Source organism: Ranitomeya imitator, chromosome 1 (assembly GCF_032444005.1).
Source record: "Ranitomeya imitator isolate aRanImi1 chromosome 1, aRanImi1.pri, whole genome shotgun sequence".
Lineage (NCBI taxonomy): Eukaryota > Metazoa > Chordata > Amphibia > Anura > Dendrobatidae > Ranitomeya > Ranitomeya imitator.
The window spans coordinates 163,501,380-163,515,190 of NC_091282.1; positions in this window are offsets into that span (position 1 = coordinate 163,501,380).

Sequence of the window (13,811 nt, forward strand, 5' to 3'; positions counted from 1 at the left end):
ATTATTTTAGGCCTTCGATGCCTGTCTGCGGTCACTCCTTCCACTAGGCCTCCACTGACCACACCACTGCTGCCCGTGTACCCCTGTAACCAATTTAAAATTGCCTACAGCCATGTGTTATTATTTTAGGCCTTCGATGCCTGTCTGCGGTCACTCCTTCCACTAGGCCTCCACTGACCACACCACTGCTGCCCGTGTACCCCTGGAACCAATTTAAAATTGCCTACAGCCATGTGTTATTATTTTAGGCCTTCGATGCCTGTCTGCGGTCACTCCTTCCACTAGGCCTCCACTGACCACACCACTGCTGCCCGTGTACCCCTGTAACCAATTTAAAATTGCCTACAGCCATGTGTTATTATTTTAGGCCTTCGATGCCTGTCTGCGGTCACTCCTTCCACTAGGCCTCCACTGACCACACCACTGCTGCCCGTGTACCCCTGTAACCAATTTAAAATTGCCTACAGCCATGTGTTATTATTTTAGGCCTTCGATGCCTGTCTGCGGTCACTCCTTCCACTAGGCCTCCACTGACCACACCACTGCTGCCCGTGTACCCCTGTAACCAATTTAAAATTGCCTACAGCCATGTGTTATTATTTTAGGCCTTCGATGCCTGTCTGCGGTCACTCCTTCCACTAGGCCTCCACTGACCACACCACTGCTGCCCGTGTACCCCTGGAACCAATTTAAAATTGCCTACAGCCATGTGTTATTATTTTAGGCCTTCGATGCCTGTCTGCGGTCACTCCTTCCACTAGGCCTCCACTGACCACACCACTGCTGCCCGTGTACCCCTGTAACCAATTTAAAATTGCCTACAGCCATGTGTTATTATTTTAGGCCTTCGATGCCTGTCTGCGGTCACTCCTTCCACTAGGCCTCCACTGACCACACCACTGCTGCCCGTGTACCCCTGTAACCAATTTAAAATTGCCTACAGCCATGTGTTATTATTTTAGGCCTTCGATGCCTGTCTGCGGTCACTCCTTCCACTAGGCCTCCACTGACCACACCACTGCTGCCCGTGTACCCCTGGAACCAATTTAAAATTGCCTACAGCCATGTGTTATTATTTTAGGCCTTCGATGCCTGTCTGCGGTAACTCCTTACAATATGCCTCCACTGACCACACCACTGCTGCCCGTGTACCCCTGGAACCAATTTAAAATTGCCTACAGCCATGTGTTATTATTTTAGGCCTTCGATGCCTGTCTGCGGTCACTCCTTCCACTAGGCCTCCACTGACCACACCACTGCTGCCCGTGTACCCCTGTAACCAATTTAAAATTGCCTACAGCCATGTGTTATTATTTTAGGCCTTCGATGCCTGTCTGCGGTCACTCCTTCCACTAGGCCTCCACTGACCACACCACTGCTGCCCGTGTACCCCTGTAACCAATTTAAAATTGCCTACAGCCATGTGTTATTATTTTAGGCCTTCGATGCCTGTCTGCGGTCACTCCTTCCACTAGGCCTCCACTGACCACACCACTGCTGCCCGTGTACCCCTGTAACCAATTTAAAATTGCCTACAGCCATGTGTTATTATTTTAGGCCTTCGATGCCTGTCTGCGGTCACTCCTTCCACTAGGCCTCCACTGACCACACCACTGCTGCCCGTGTACCCCTGGAACCAATTTAAAATTGCCTACAGCCATGTGTTATTATTTTAGGCCTTCGATGCCTGTCTGCGGTCACTCCTTACAATATGCCTCCACTGACCACACCACTGCTGCCCGTGTACCCCTGCAACCAATTTAAAATTGCCTACAGCCATGTGTTATTATTTTAGGCCTTCGATGCCTGTCTGCGGTCACTCCTTCCACTAGGCCTCCACTGACCACACCACTGCTGCCCGTGTACCCCTGTAACCAATTTAAAATTGCCTACAGCCATGTGTTATTATTTTAGGCCTTCGATGCCTGTCTGCGGTCACTCCTTCCACTAGGCCTCCACTGACCACACCACTGCTGCCCGTGTACCCCTGGAACCAATTTAAAATTGCCTACAGCCATGTGTTATTATTTTAGGCCTTCGATGCCTGTCTGCGGTCACTCCTTCCACTAGGCCTCCACTGACCACACCACTGCTGCCCGTGTACCCCTGGAACCAATTTAAAATTGCCTACAGCCATGTGTTATTATTTTAGGCCTTCGATGCCTGTCTGCGGTCACTCCTTCCACTAGGCCTCCACTGACCACACCACTGCTGCCCGTGTACCCCTGTAACCAATTTAAAATTGCCTACAGCCATGTGTTATTATTTTAGGCCTTCGATGCCTGTCTGCGGTCACTCCTTCCACTAGGCCTCCACTGACCACACCACTGCTGCCCGTGTACCCCTGTAACCAATTTAAAATTGCCTACAGCCATGTGTTATTATTTTAGGCCTTCGATGCCTGTCTGCGGTCACTCCTTCCACTAGGCCTCCACTGACCACACCACTGCTGCCCGTGTACCCCTGGAACCAATTTAAAATTGCCTACAGCCATGTGTTATTATTTTAGGCCTTCGATGCCTGTCTGCGGTCACTCCTTACAATATGCCTCCACTGACCACACCACTGCTGCCCGTGTACCCCTGGAACCAATTTAAAATTGCCTACAGCCATGTGTTATTATTTTAGGCCTTCGATGCCTGTCTGCGGTCACTCCTTCCACTAGGCCTCCACTGACCACACCACTGCTGCCCGTGTACCCCTGTAACCAATTTAAAATTGCCTACAGCCATGTGTTATTATTTTAGGCCTTCGATGCCTGTCTGCGGTCACTCCTTCCACTAGGCCTCCACTGACCACACCACTGCTGCCCGTGTACCCCTGTAACCAATTTAAAATTGCCTACAGCCATGTGTTATTATTTTAGGCCTTCGATGCCTGTCTGCGGTCACTCCTTCCACTAGGCCTCCACTGACCACACCACTGCTGCCCGTGTACCCCTGGAACCAATTTAAAATTGCCTACAGCCATGTGTTATTATTTTAGGCCTTCGATGCCTGTCTGCGGTCACTCCTTCCACTAGGCCTCCACTGACCACACCACTGCTGCCCGTGTACCCCTGGAACCAATTTAAAATTGCCTACAGCCATGTATTATTATTTTAGGCCTTCGATGCCTGTCTGCGGTCACTCCTTCCACTAGGCCACCACTGACCACACCACTGCTGCCCGTGTACCCCTGGAACCAATTTAAAATTGCCTACAGCCATGTGTTATTATTTTAGGCTTTCGATGCCTGTCTGCGGTCACTCCTTCCACTAGGCCTCCACTGACCACACCACTGCTGCCCGTGTACCCCTGGAACCAATTTAAAATTGCCTACAGCCATGTGTTATTATTTTAGGCCTTCGATGCCTGTCTGCGGTCACTCCTTCCACTAGGCCTCCACTGACCACACCACTGCTGCCCGTGTACCCCTGGAACCAATTTAAAATTGCCTACAGCCATGTGTTATTATTTTAGGCCTTCGATGCCTGTCTGCGGTCACTCCTTCCACTAGGCCTCCACTGACCACACCACTGCTGCCCGTGTACCCCTGGAACCAATTTAAAATTGCCTACAGCCATGTGTTATTATTTTAGGCCTTCGATGCCTGTCTGCGGTCACTCCTTCCACTAGGCCTCCACTGACCACACCACTGCTATCCGTGTGCCCCTGGAACCAATTTAAAATTGCCTACAGCCATGTGTTATTATTTTAGGCCTTCGATGCCTGTCTGCGGTCACTCCTTCCACTAGGCCTCCACTGACCACACCACTGCTGCCCGTGTACCCCTGGAACCAATTTAAAATTGCCTACAGCCATGTGTTATTATTTTAGGCCTTCGATGCCTGTCTGCGGTCACTCCTTCCACTAGGCCTCCACTGACCACACCACTGCTGCCCGTGTACCCCTGGAACCAATTTAAAATTGCCTACAGCCATGTGTTATTATTTTAGGCCTTCGATGCCTGTCTGCGGTCACTCCTTCCACTAGGCCTCCACTGACCACACCACTGCTGCCCGTGTACCCCTGGAACCAATTTAAAATTGCCTACAGCCATGTGTTATTATTTTAGGCCTTCGATGCCTGTCTGCGGTCACTCCTTCCACTAGGCCTCCACTGACCACACCACTGCTGCCCGTGTACCCCTGGAACCAATTTAAAATTGCCTACAGCCATGTGTTATTATTTTAGGCCTTCGATGCCTGTCTGCGGTCACTCCTTCCACTAGGCCTCCACTGACCACACCACTGCTGCCCGTGTACCCCTGGAACCAATTTAAAATTGCCTACAGCCATGTGTTATTATTTTAGGCCTTCGATGCCTGTCTGCGGTCACTCCTTCCACTAGGCCTCCACTGACCACACCACTGCTGCCCGTGTACCCCTGTAACCAATTTAAAATTGCCTACAGCCATGTGTTATTATTTTAGGCCTTCGATGCCTGTCTGCGGTCACTCCTTCCACTAGGCCTCCACTGACCACACCACTGCTGCCCGTGTACCCCTGTAACCAATTTAAAATTGCCTACAGCCATGTGTTATTATTTTAGGCCTTCGATGCCTGTCTGCGGTCACTCCTTCCACTAGGCCTCCACTGACCACACCACTGCTGCCCGTGTACCCCTGTAACCAATTTAAAATTGCCTACAGCCATGTGTTATTATTTTAGGCCTTCGATGCCTGTCTGCGGTCACTCCTTCCACTAGGCCTCCACTGACCACACCACTGCTGCCCGTGTACCCCTGGAACCAATTTAAAATTGCCTACAGCCATGTGTTATTATTTTAGGCCTTCGATGCCTGTCTGCGGTCACTCCTTACAATATGCCTCCACTGACCACACCACTGCTGCCCGTGTACCCCTGGAACCAATTTAAAATTGCCTACAGCCATGTGTTATTATTTTAGGCCTTCGATGCCTGTCTGCGGTCACTCCTTCCACTAGGCCTCCACTGACCACACCACTGCTGCCCGTGTACCCCTGTAACCAATTTAAAATTGCCTACAGCCATGTGTTATTATTTTAGGCCTTCGATGCCTGTCTGCGGTCACTCCTTCCACTAGGCCTCCACTGACCACACCACTGCTGCCCGTGTACCCCTGGAACCAATTTAAAATTGCCTACAGCCATGTGTTATTATTTTAGGCCTTCGATGCCTGTCTGCGGTCACTCCTTCCACTAGGCCTCCACTGACCACACCACTGCTATCCGTGTGCCCCTGGAACCAATTTAAAATTGCCTACAGCCATGTGTTATTATTTTAGGCCTTCGATGCCTGTCTGCGGTCACTCCTTCCACTAGGCCTCCACTGACCACACCACTGCTGCCCGTGTACCCCTGGAACCAATTTAAAATTGCCTACAGCCATGTGTTATTATTTTAGGCCTTCGATGCCTGTCTGCGGTCACTCCTTCCACTAGGCCTCCACTGACCACACCACTGCTGCCCGTGTACCCCTGTAACCAATTTAAAATTGCCTACAGCCATGTGTTATTATTTTAGGCCTTCGATGCCTGTCTGCGGTCACTCCTTCCACTAGGCCTCCACTGACCACACCACTGCTGCCCGTGTACCCCTGGAACCAATTTAAAATTGCCTACAGCCATGTGTTATTATTTTAGGCCTTCGATGCCTGTCTGCGGTCACTCCTTCCACTAGGCCTCCACTGACCACACCACTGCTGCCCGTGTACCCCTGGAACCAATTTAAAATTGCCTACAGCCATGTGTTATTATTTTAGGCCTTCGATGCCTGTCTGCGGTCACTCCTTCCACTAGGCCTCCACTGACCACACCACTGCTGCCCGTGTACCCCTGGAACCAATTTAAAATTGCCTACAGCCATGTGTTATTATTTTAGGCCTTCGATGCCTGTCTGCGGTCACTCCTTCCACTAGGCCTCCACTGACCACACCACTGCTGCCCGTGTACCCCTGTAACCAATTTAAAATTGCCTACAGCCATGTGTTATTATTTTAGGCCTTCGATGCCTGTCTGCGGTCACTCCTTCCACTAGGCCTCCACTGACCACACCACTGCTGCCCGTGTACCCCTGTAACCAATTTAAAATTGCCTACAGCCATGTGTTATTATTTTAGGCCTTCGATGCCTGTCTGCGGTCACTCCTTCCACTAGGCCTCCACTGACCACACCACTGCTGCCCGTGTACCCCTGTAACCAATTTAAAATTGCCTACAGCCATGTGTTATTATTTTAGGCCTTCGATGCCTGTCTGCGGTCACTCCTTCCACTAGGCCTCCACTGACCACACCACTGCTGCCCGTGTACCCCTGGAACCAATTTAAAATTGCCTACAGCCATGTGTTATTATTTTAGGCCTTCGATGCCTGTCTGCGGTCACTCCTTACAATATGCCTCCACTGACCACACCACTGCTGCCCGTGTACCCCTGGAACCAATTTAAAATTGCCTACAGCCATGTGTTATTATTTTAGGCCTTCGATGCCTGTCTGCGGTCACTCCTTCCACTAGGCCTCCACTGACCACACCACTGCTGCCCGTGTACCCCTGTAACCAATTTAAAATTGCCTACAGCCATGTGTTATTATTTTAGGCCTTCGATGCCTGTCTGCGGTCACTCCTTCCACTAGGCCTCCACTGACCACACCACTGCTGCCCGTGTACCCCTGTAACCAATTTAAAATTGCCTACAGCCATGTGTTATTATTTTAGGCCTTCGATGCCTGTCTGCGGTCACTCCTTCCACTAGGCCTCCACTGACCACACCACTGCTGCCCGTGTACCCCTGTAACCAATTTAAAATTGCCTACAGCCATGTGTTATTATTTTAGGCCTTCGATGCCTGTCTGCGGTCACTCCTTCCACTAGGCCTCCACTGACCACACCACTGCTGCCCGTGTACCCCTGGAACCAATTTAAAATTGCCTACAGCCATGTGTTATTATTTTAGGCCTTCGATGCCTGTCTGCGGTCACTCCTTACAATATGCCTCCACTGACCACACCACTGCTGCCCGTGTACCCCTGGAACCAATTTAAAATTGCCTACAGCCATGTGTTATTATTTTAGGCCTTCGATGCCTGTCTGCGGTCACTCCTTCCACTAGGCCTCCACTGACCACACCACTGCTGCCCGTGTACCCCTGTAACCAATTTAAAATTGCCTACAGCCATGTGTTATTATTTTAGGCCTTCGATGCCTGTCTGCGGTCACTCCTTCCACTAGGCCTCCACTGACCACACCACTGCTGCCCGTGTACCCCTGGAACCAATTTAAAATTGCCTACAGCCATGTGTTATTATTTTAGGCCTTCGATGCCTGTCTGCGGTCACTCCTTCCACTAGGCCTCCACTGACCACACCACTGCTGCCCGTGTACCCCTGGAACCAATTTAAAATTGCCTACAGCCATGTGTTATTATTTTAGGCCTTCGATGCCTGTCTGCGGTCACTCCTTCCACTAGGCCGCCACTGACCACACCACTGCTGCCCGTGTACCCCTGTAACCAATTTAAAATTGCCTACAGCCATGTGTTATTATTTTAGGCCTTCGATGCCTGTCTGCGGTCACTCCTTACAATATGCCTCCACTGACCACACCACTGCTGCCCGTGTACCCCTGGAACCAATTTAAAATTGCCTACAGCCATGTGTTATTATTTTAGGCCTTCGATGCCTGTCTGCGGTCACTCCTTCCACTAGGCCTCCACTGACCACACCACTGCTGCCCGTGTACCCCTGTAACCAATTTAAAATTGCCTACAGCCATGTGTTATTATTTTAGGCCTTCGATGCCTGTCTGCGGTCACTCCTTCCACTAGGCCTCCACTGACCACACCACTGCTGCCCGTGTACCCCTGGAACCAATTTAAAATTGCCTACAGCCATGTGTTATTATTTTAGGCCTTCGATGCCTGTCTGCGGTCACTCCTTCCACTAGGCCTCCACTGACCACACCACTGCTGCCCGTGTACCCCTGGAACCAATTTAAAATTGCCTACAGCCATGTGTTATTATTTTAGGCCTTCGATGCCTGTCTGCGGTCACTCCTTCCACTAGGCCGCCACTGACCACACCACTGCTGCCCGTGTACCCCTGTAACCAATTTAAAATTGCCTACAGCCATGTGTTATTATTTTAGGCCTTCGATGCCTGTCTGCGGTCACTCCTTCCACTAGGCCTCCACTGACCACACCACTGCTGCCCGTGTACCCCTGTAACCAATTTAAAATTGCCTACAGCCATGTGTTATTATTTTAGGCCTTCGATGCCTGTCTGCGGTCACTCCTTCCACTAGGCCTCCACTGACCACACCACTGCTGCCCGTGTACCCCTGGAACCAATTTAAAATTGCCTACAGCCATGTGTTATTATTTTAGGCCTTCGATGCCTGTCTGCGGTCACTCCTTACAATATGCCTCCACTGACCACACCACTGCTGCCCGTGTACCCCTGGAACCAATTTAAAATTGCCTACAGCCATGTGTTATTATTTTAGGCCTTCGATGCCTGTCTGCGGTCACTCCTTCCACTAGGCCTCCACTGACCACACCACTGCTGCCCGTGTACCCCTGTAACCAATTTAAAATTGCCTACAGCCATGTGTTATTATTTTAGGCCTTCGATGCCTGTCTGCGGTCACTCCTTCCACTAGGCCTCCACTGACCACACCACTGCTGCCCGTGTACCCCTGTAACCAATTTAAAATTGCCTACAGCCATGTGTTATTATTTTAGGCCTTCGATGCCTGTCTGCGGTCACTCCTTCCACTAGGCCTCCACTGACCACACCACTGCTGCCCGTGTACCCCTGGAACCAATTTAAAATTGCCTACAGCCATGTGTTATTATTTTAGGCCTTCGATGCCTGTCTGCGGTCACTCCTTCCACTAGGCCTCCACTGACCACACCACTGCTGCCCGTGTACCCCTGGAACCAATTTAAAATTGCCTACAGCCATGTATTATTATTTTAGGCCTTCGATGCCTGTCTGCGGTCACTCCTTCCACTAGGCCTCCACTGACCACACCACTGCTGCCCGTGTACCCCTGTAACCAATTTAAAATTGCCTACAGCCATGTGTTATTATTTTAGGCTTTCGATGCCTGTCTGCGGTCACTCCTTCCACTAGGCCTCCACTGACCACACCACTGCTGCCTGTGTACCCCTGGAACCAATTTAAAATTGCCTACAGCCATGTGTTATTATTTTAGGCCTTCGATGCCTGTCTGCGGTCACTCCTTCCACTAGGCCTCCACTGACCACACCACTGCTGCCCGTGTACCCCTGGAACCAATTTAAAATTGCCTACAGCCATGTGTTATTATTTTAGGCCTTCGATGCCTGTCTGCGGTCACTCCTTCCACTAGGCCTCCACTGACCACACCACTGCTGCCCGTGTACCCCTGGAACCAATTTAAAATTGCCTACAGCCATGTGTTATTATTTTAGGCCTTCGATGCCTGTCTGCGGTCACTCCTTCCACTAGGCCTCCACTGACCACACCACTGCTATCCGTGTACCCCTGGAACCAATTTAAAATTGCCTACAGCCATGTGTTATTATTTTAGGCCTTCGATGCCTGTCTGCGGTCACTCCTTCCACTAGGCCTCCACTGACCACACCACTGCTGCCCGTGTACCCCTGGAACCAATTTAAAATTGCCTACAGCCATGTGTTATTATTTTAGGCCTTCGATGCCTGTCTGCGGTCACTCCTTCCACTAGGCCTCCACTGACCACACCACTGCTGCCCGTGTACCCCTGGAACCAATTTAAAATTGCCTACAGCCATGTGTTATTATTTTAGGCCTTCGATGCCTGTCTGCGGTCACTCCTTCCACTAGGCCTCCACTGACCACACCACTGCTGCCCGTGTACCCCTGGAACCAATTTAAAATTGCCTACAGCCATGTGTTATTATTTTAGGCCTTCGATGCCTGTCTGCGGTCACTCCTTCCACTAGGCCTCCACTGACCACACCACTGCTGCCCGTGTACCCCTGGAACCAATTTAAAATTGCCTACAGCCATGTGTTATTATTTTAGGCCTTCGATGCCTGTCTGCGGTCACTCCTTCCACTAGGCCTCCACTGACCACACCACTGCTGCCCGTGTACCCCTGGAACCAATTTAAAATTGCCTACAGCCATGTGTTATTATTTTAGGCCTTCGATGCCTGTCTGCGGTCACTCCTTCCACTAGGCCTCCACTGACCACACCACTGCTGCCCGTGTACCCCTGGAACCAATTTAAAATTGCCTACAGCCATGTGTTATTATTTTAGGCCTTCGATGCCTGTCTGCGGTCACTCCTTCCACTAGGCCTCCACTGACCACACCACTGCTGCCCGTGTACCCCTGGAACCAATTTAAAATTGCCTACAGCCATGTGTTATTATTTTAGGCCTTCGATGCCTGTCTGCGGTCACTCCTTCCACTAGGCCTCCACTGACCACACCACTGCTGCCCGTGTACCCCTGGAACCAATTTAAAATTGCCTACAGCCATGTGTTATTATTTTAGGCCTTCGATGCCTGTCTGCGGTCACTCCTTCCACTAGGCCTCCACTGACCACACCACTGCTGCCCGTGTACCCCTGGAACCAATTTAAAATTGCCTACAGCCATGTGTTATTATTTTAGGCCTTCGATGCCTGTCTGCGGTCACTCCTTCCACTAGGCCTCCACTGACCACACCACTGCTGCCCGTGTACCCCTGGAACCAATTTAAAATTGCCTACAGCCATGTGTTATTATTTTAGGCCTTCGATGCCTGTCTGCGGTCACTCCTTCCACTAGGCCTCCACTGACCACACCACTGCTGCCCGTGTACCCCTGGAACCAACATCAGAAAATATAAAAATAAGTATTTTGCTAATAAAAATGAAAATACTGGAGAGATATCAAATGCAGACATTTTAACATTAAAAACAAACACATACAACAAAAATCTGGTACAGTACTAAAAATGGCCACCAGCTACAATAACTTTCTCCTGCAAGTAGTTAACTGAAAGGTTTTTTCAATTTTAAACACAGATATGGCATCCACCAAGTGTTGTCCTGTCGCGTCTTCTTTATATTATTGCCAAGAAGATGCAAAACAATGAAAATAATAAAATCATTATTTACCAAAAAAATAGAGTAAGTCAAAACCACATTGCAAATAAACATTCATTACAAATAAAGAAGCAGGGCGCGTCCGAGGGTGAGTATATACCTAATAAGAATATAATCACCCTCGGACGCGCCCTGCTTCTTTCCGACAGCCTTCCTTCCTAAGAATCAGCCCTTCCGTGGTGTAGAGAGAGGGTTTGTTACACTCCAAGGTGTTCCCCAGGTTGCCTTTCCTGAGCTTCGATCTTCTGGCTCTCGTTTAGTAGTTGTTGGAAACTACGCTGCATTAGGCCTACAAATTGGGTATGGGGTGTAGAGAGATGGTGTGTTCCACTCCAAGGTGTTCTCCAGGTTGCCTTTCCTGAGCTTCGATCTTCCGGCTCTCGTTTAGTAGTTGTTGGAAACTACGCTGCATTAGGCCTACAAATTGGGTATGGGGTGTAGAGAGATGGTGTGTTCCACTGTAGAGAGATGGTGTGTTCCACTCCAAGGTGTTCCCCAGGTTTCCTCGCCAATGCTTCGATCATCATGCTCTCGTTTAGTAGTTGTTGGAAACTACGCTGCATTAGGCCTACAAATTGGGTATGGGGTGTAGAGAGATGGTGTGTTCCACTCCAAGGTGTTCTCCAGGTTGCCTTTCCTGAGCTTCGATCTTCCGGCTCTCGTTTAGTAGTTGTTGGAAACTACGCTGCATTAGGCCTACAAATTGGGTATGGGGTGTAGAGAGATGGTGTGTTCCACTGTAGAGAGATGGTGTGTTCCACTCCAAGGTGTTCCCCAGGTTTCCTCGCCAATGCTTCGATCATCATGCTCTCGTTTAGTAGTTGTTGGAAACTACGCTGCATTAGGCCTACAAATTGGGTATGGGGTGTAGAGAGATGGTGTGTTCCACTCCAAGGTGTTCTCCAGGTTGCCTTTCCTGAGCTTCGATCTTCCGGCTCTCGTTTAGTAGTTCTTGGAAACTACACTGCATTAGGCCTACAAATTGGGTATGGGGTGTAGAGAGATGGTGTGTTCCACTCCAAGGTGTTCTCCAGGTTGCCTTTCCTGAGCTTCGATCTTCCGGCTCTCGTTTAGTAGTTCTTGGAAACTACACTGCATTAGGCCTACAAATTGGGTATGGGGTGTAGAGAGATGGTGTGTTCCACTCCAAGGTGTTCCCCAGGTTGCCTTTCCTGAGCTTCGATCTTCCGGCTCTCGTTTAGTAGTTGTTGGAAACTACGCTGCATTAGGCCTACAAATGGGTATGGGGTGTAGAGAGATGGTGTGTTCCACTCCAAGGTGTTCTCCAGGTTGCCTTTCCTGAACTTCTATCTTCAGGCTCTCATTAAATTGTGGTTAAACGGAACAACTGCATTTGGCGTACTAGTTGGTTTGGGGCCTACTATCGGTGTCTGACACTCCTTGCTGTTCTCCTGGTTTCCTGTCCTGAAATTCCGTTTTCAGGCGCTCGTTAAGTAGTTGTTAATGTTAGACTGCATTTGGCCTACTAGTTGGGTTGGGGCCTACTATCGGTGTCTGCCACTCCTTGCTGTTCTCCTCCACTGAACAAAGCTGTGCCGCCTGTTTACTACGGTTGCCAATTTTGAACTGCATTTCGACTACTTACTGATTTGGGCCTACTCTCTGTGTCAGCCTCTCATTCCAGTTGTCCTCCACTGCAATGCCCCCTGGTTATTCCTGTGCTACCAATTTTGAACTGCATTTAGCCAACTTTATTCTTTGGGCCTATATCTGTGTTTCCTCCTCATCCTGCCCATTGCCCAGCCAGTGATAGATGAGTCTGCTGGTACATTGACCCATAACGCAACATTCCCCGTGCACGCTACACAACAACATTGTGACCCTGCTGAAAGTCAGGTTGCTCTTCCCGCATACCATACCACCTTACACGGGGACAAAGAGGAAGGTGCAGATGAAAGTGCAGGTTCCTTCATCAGGTGGGGGGAGGAATACTAGTTGGCGACGTCACTGGCACAGGACCTCTCATAGTACGCAAAAGTGTTGCTGCCGGTGGGAGGCGCCCCCGCCGTGCAAACACACCGCTGTACTTTGAGGGGCCCTGTGCCAGTGCCAATGCCAACGAGTGGGCCCCCCCTGCTTGCTCAGGTTCACAGCACTTGCAAAGTTGAAATACTTACCTCTCCCTGCTCCACTGCCGTGACGTGGTCCAGATTTCCTGGGCCCACTAATTACTTGAACCAGCCCTACCCACCACAACTTTAGCCAAATGAACCCCAATTTCAAATGCCTTCCAATTATTATAAGGTAAATTACGCTTGACAAGCTTCATTAAGAAGAATGGATGGTTTTGACATTAAAATGGGCACTCTAGGTGTTTTCCTGGCCCCCACTCACTGCCGACTATGCTGCCCCATTGACTTGCATTGGGTTTCGTGTTTCGGTCGATCCCGATTTCACTCGACCCGACTTTTGAGATAGTCGGTTTTCGCGAAACCCGGCTCGACTCTAAAAAGGTCAAGGTCGCTCAACTCTAGTTAGCACTGTAGCCTTGCAGCTCTGTGATCTTGACTTCAAATCCCACTATGTATAACATCTGCAAGGAGTCTGTATGTTCTCCCTGTGTTTGCGGGGGTTTCCTCCGGGTACTCCAGTTTCCTCCCACACTCCAAAGACATACTGATAGGGAATTAAGATTGTGAGCCCCAATGGGGACAGTGATGATGATGATGATATCTGCAAAGCGCTGTGGGATTACAGCAACTCCCTTTGTTTT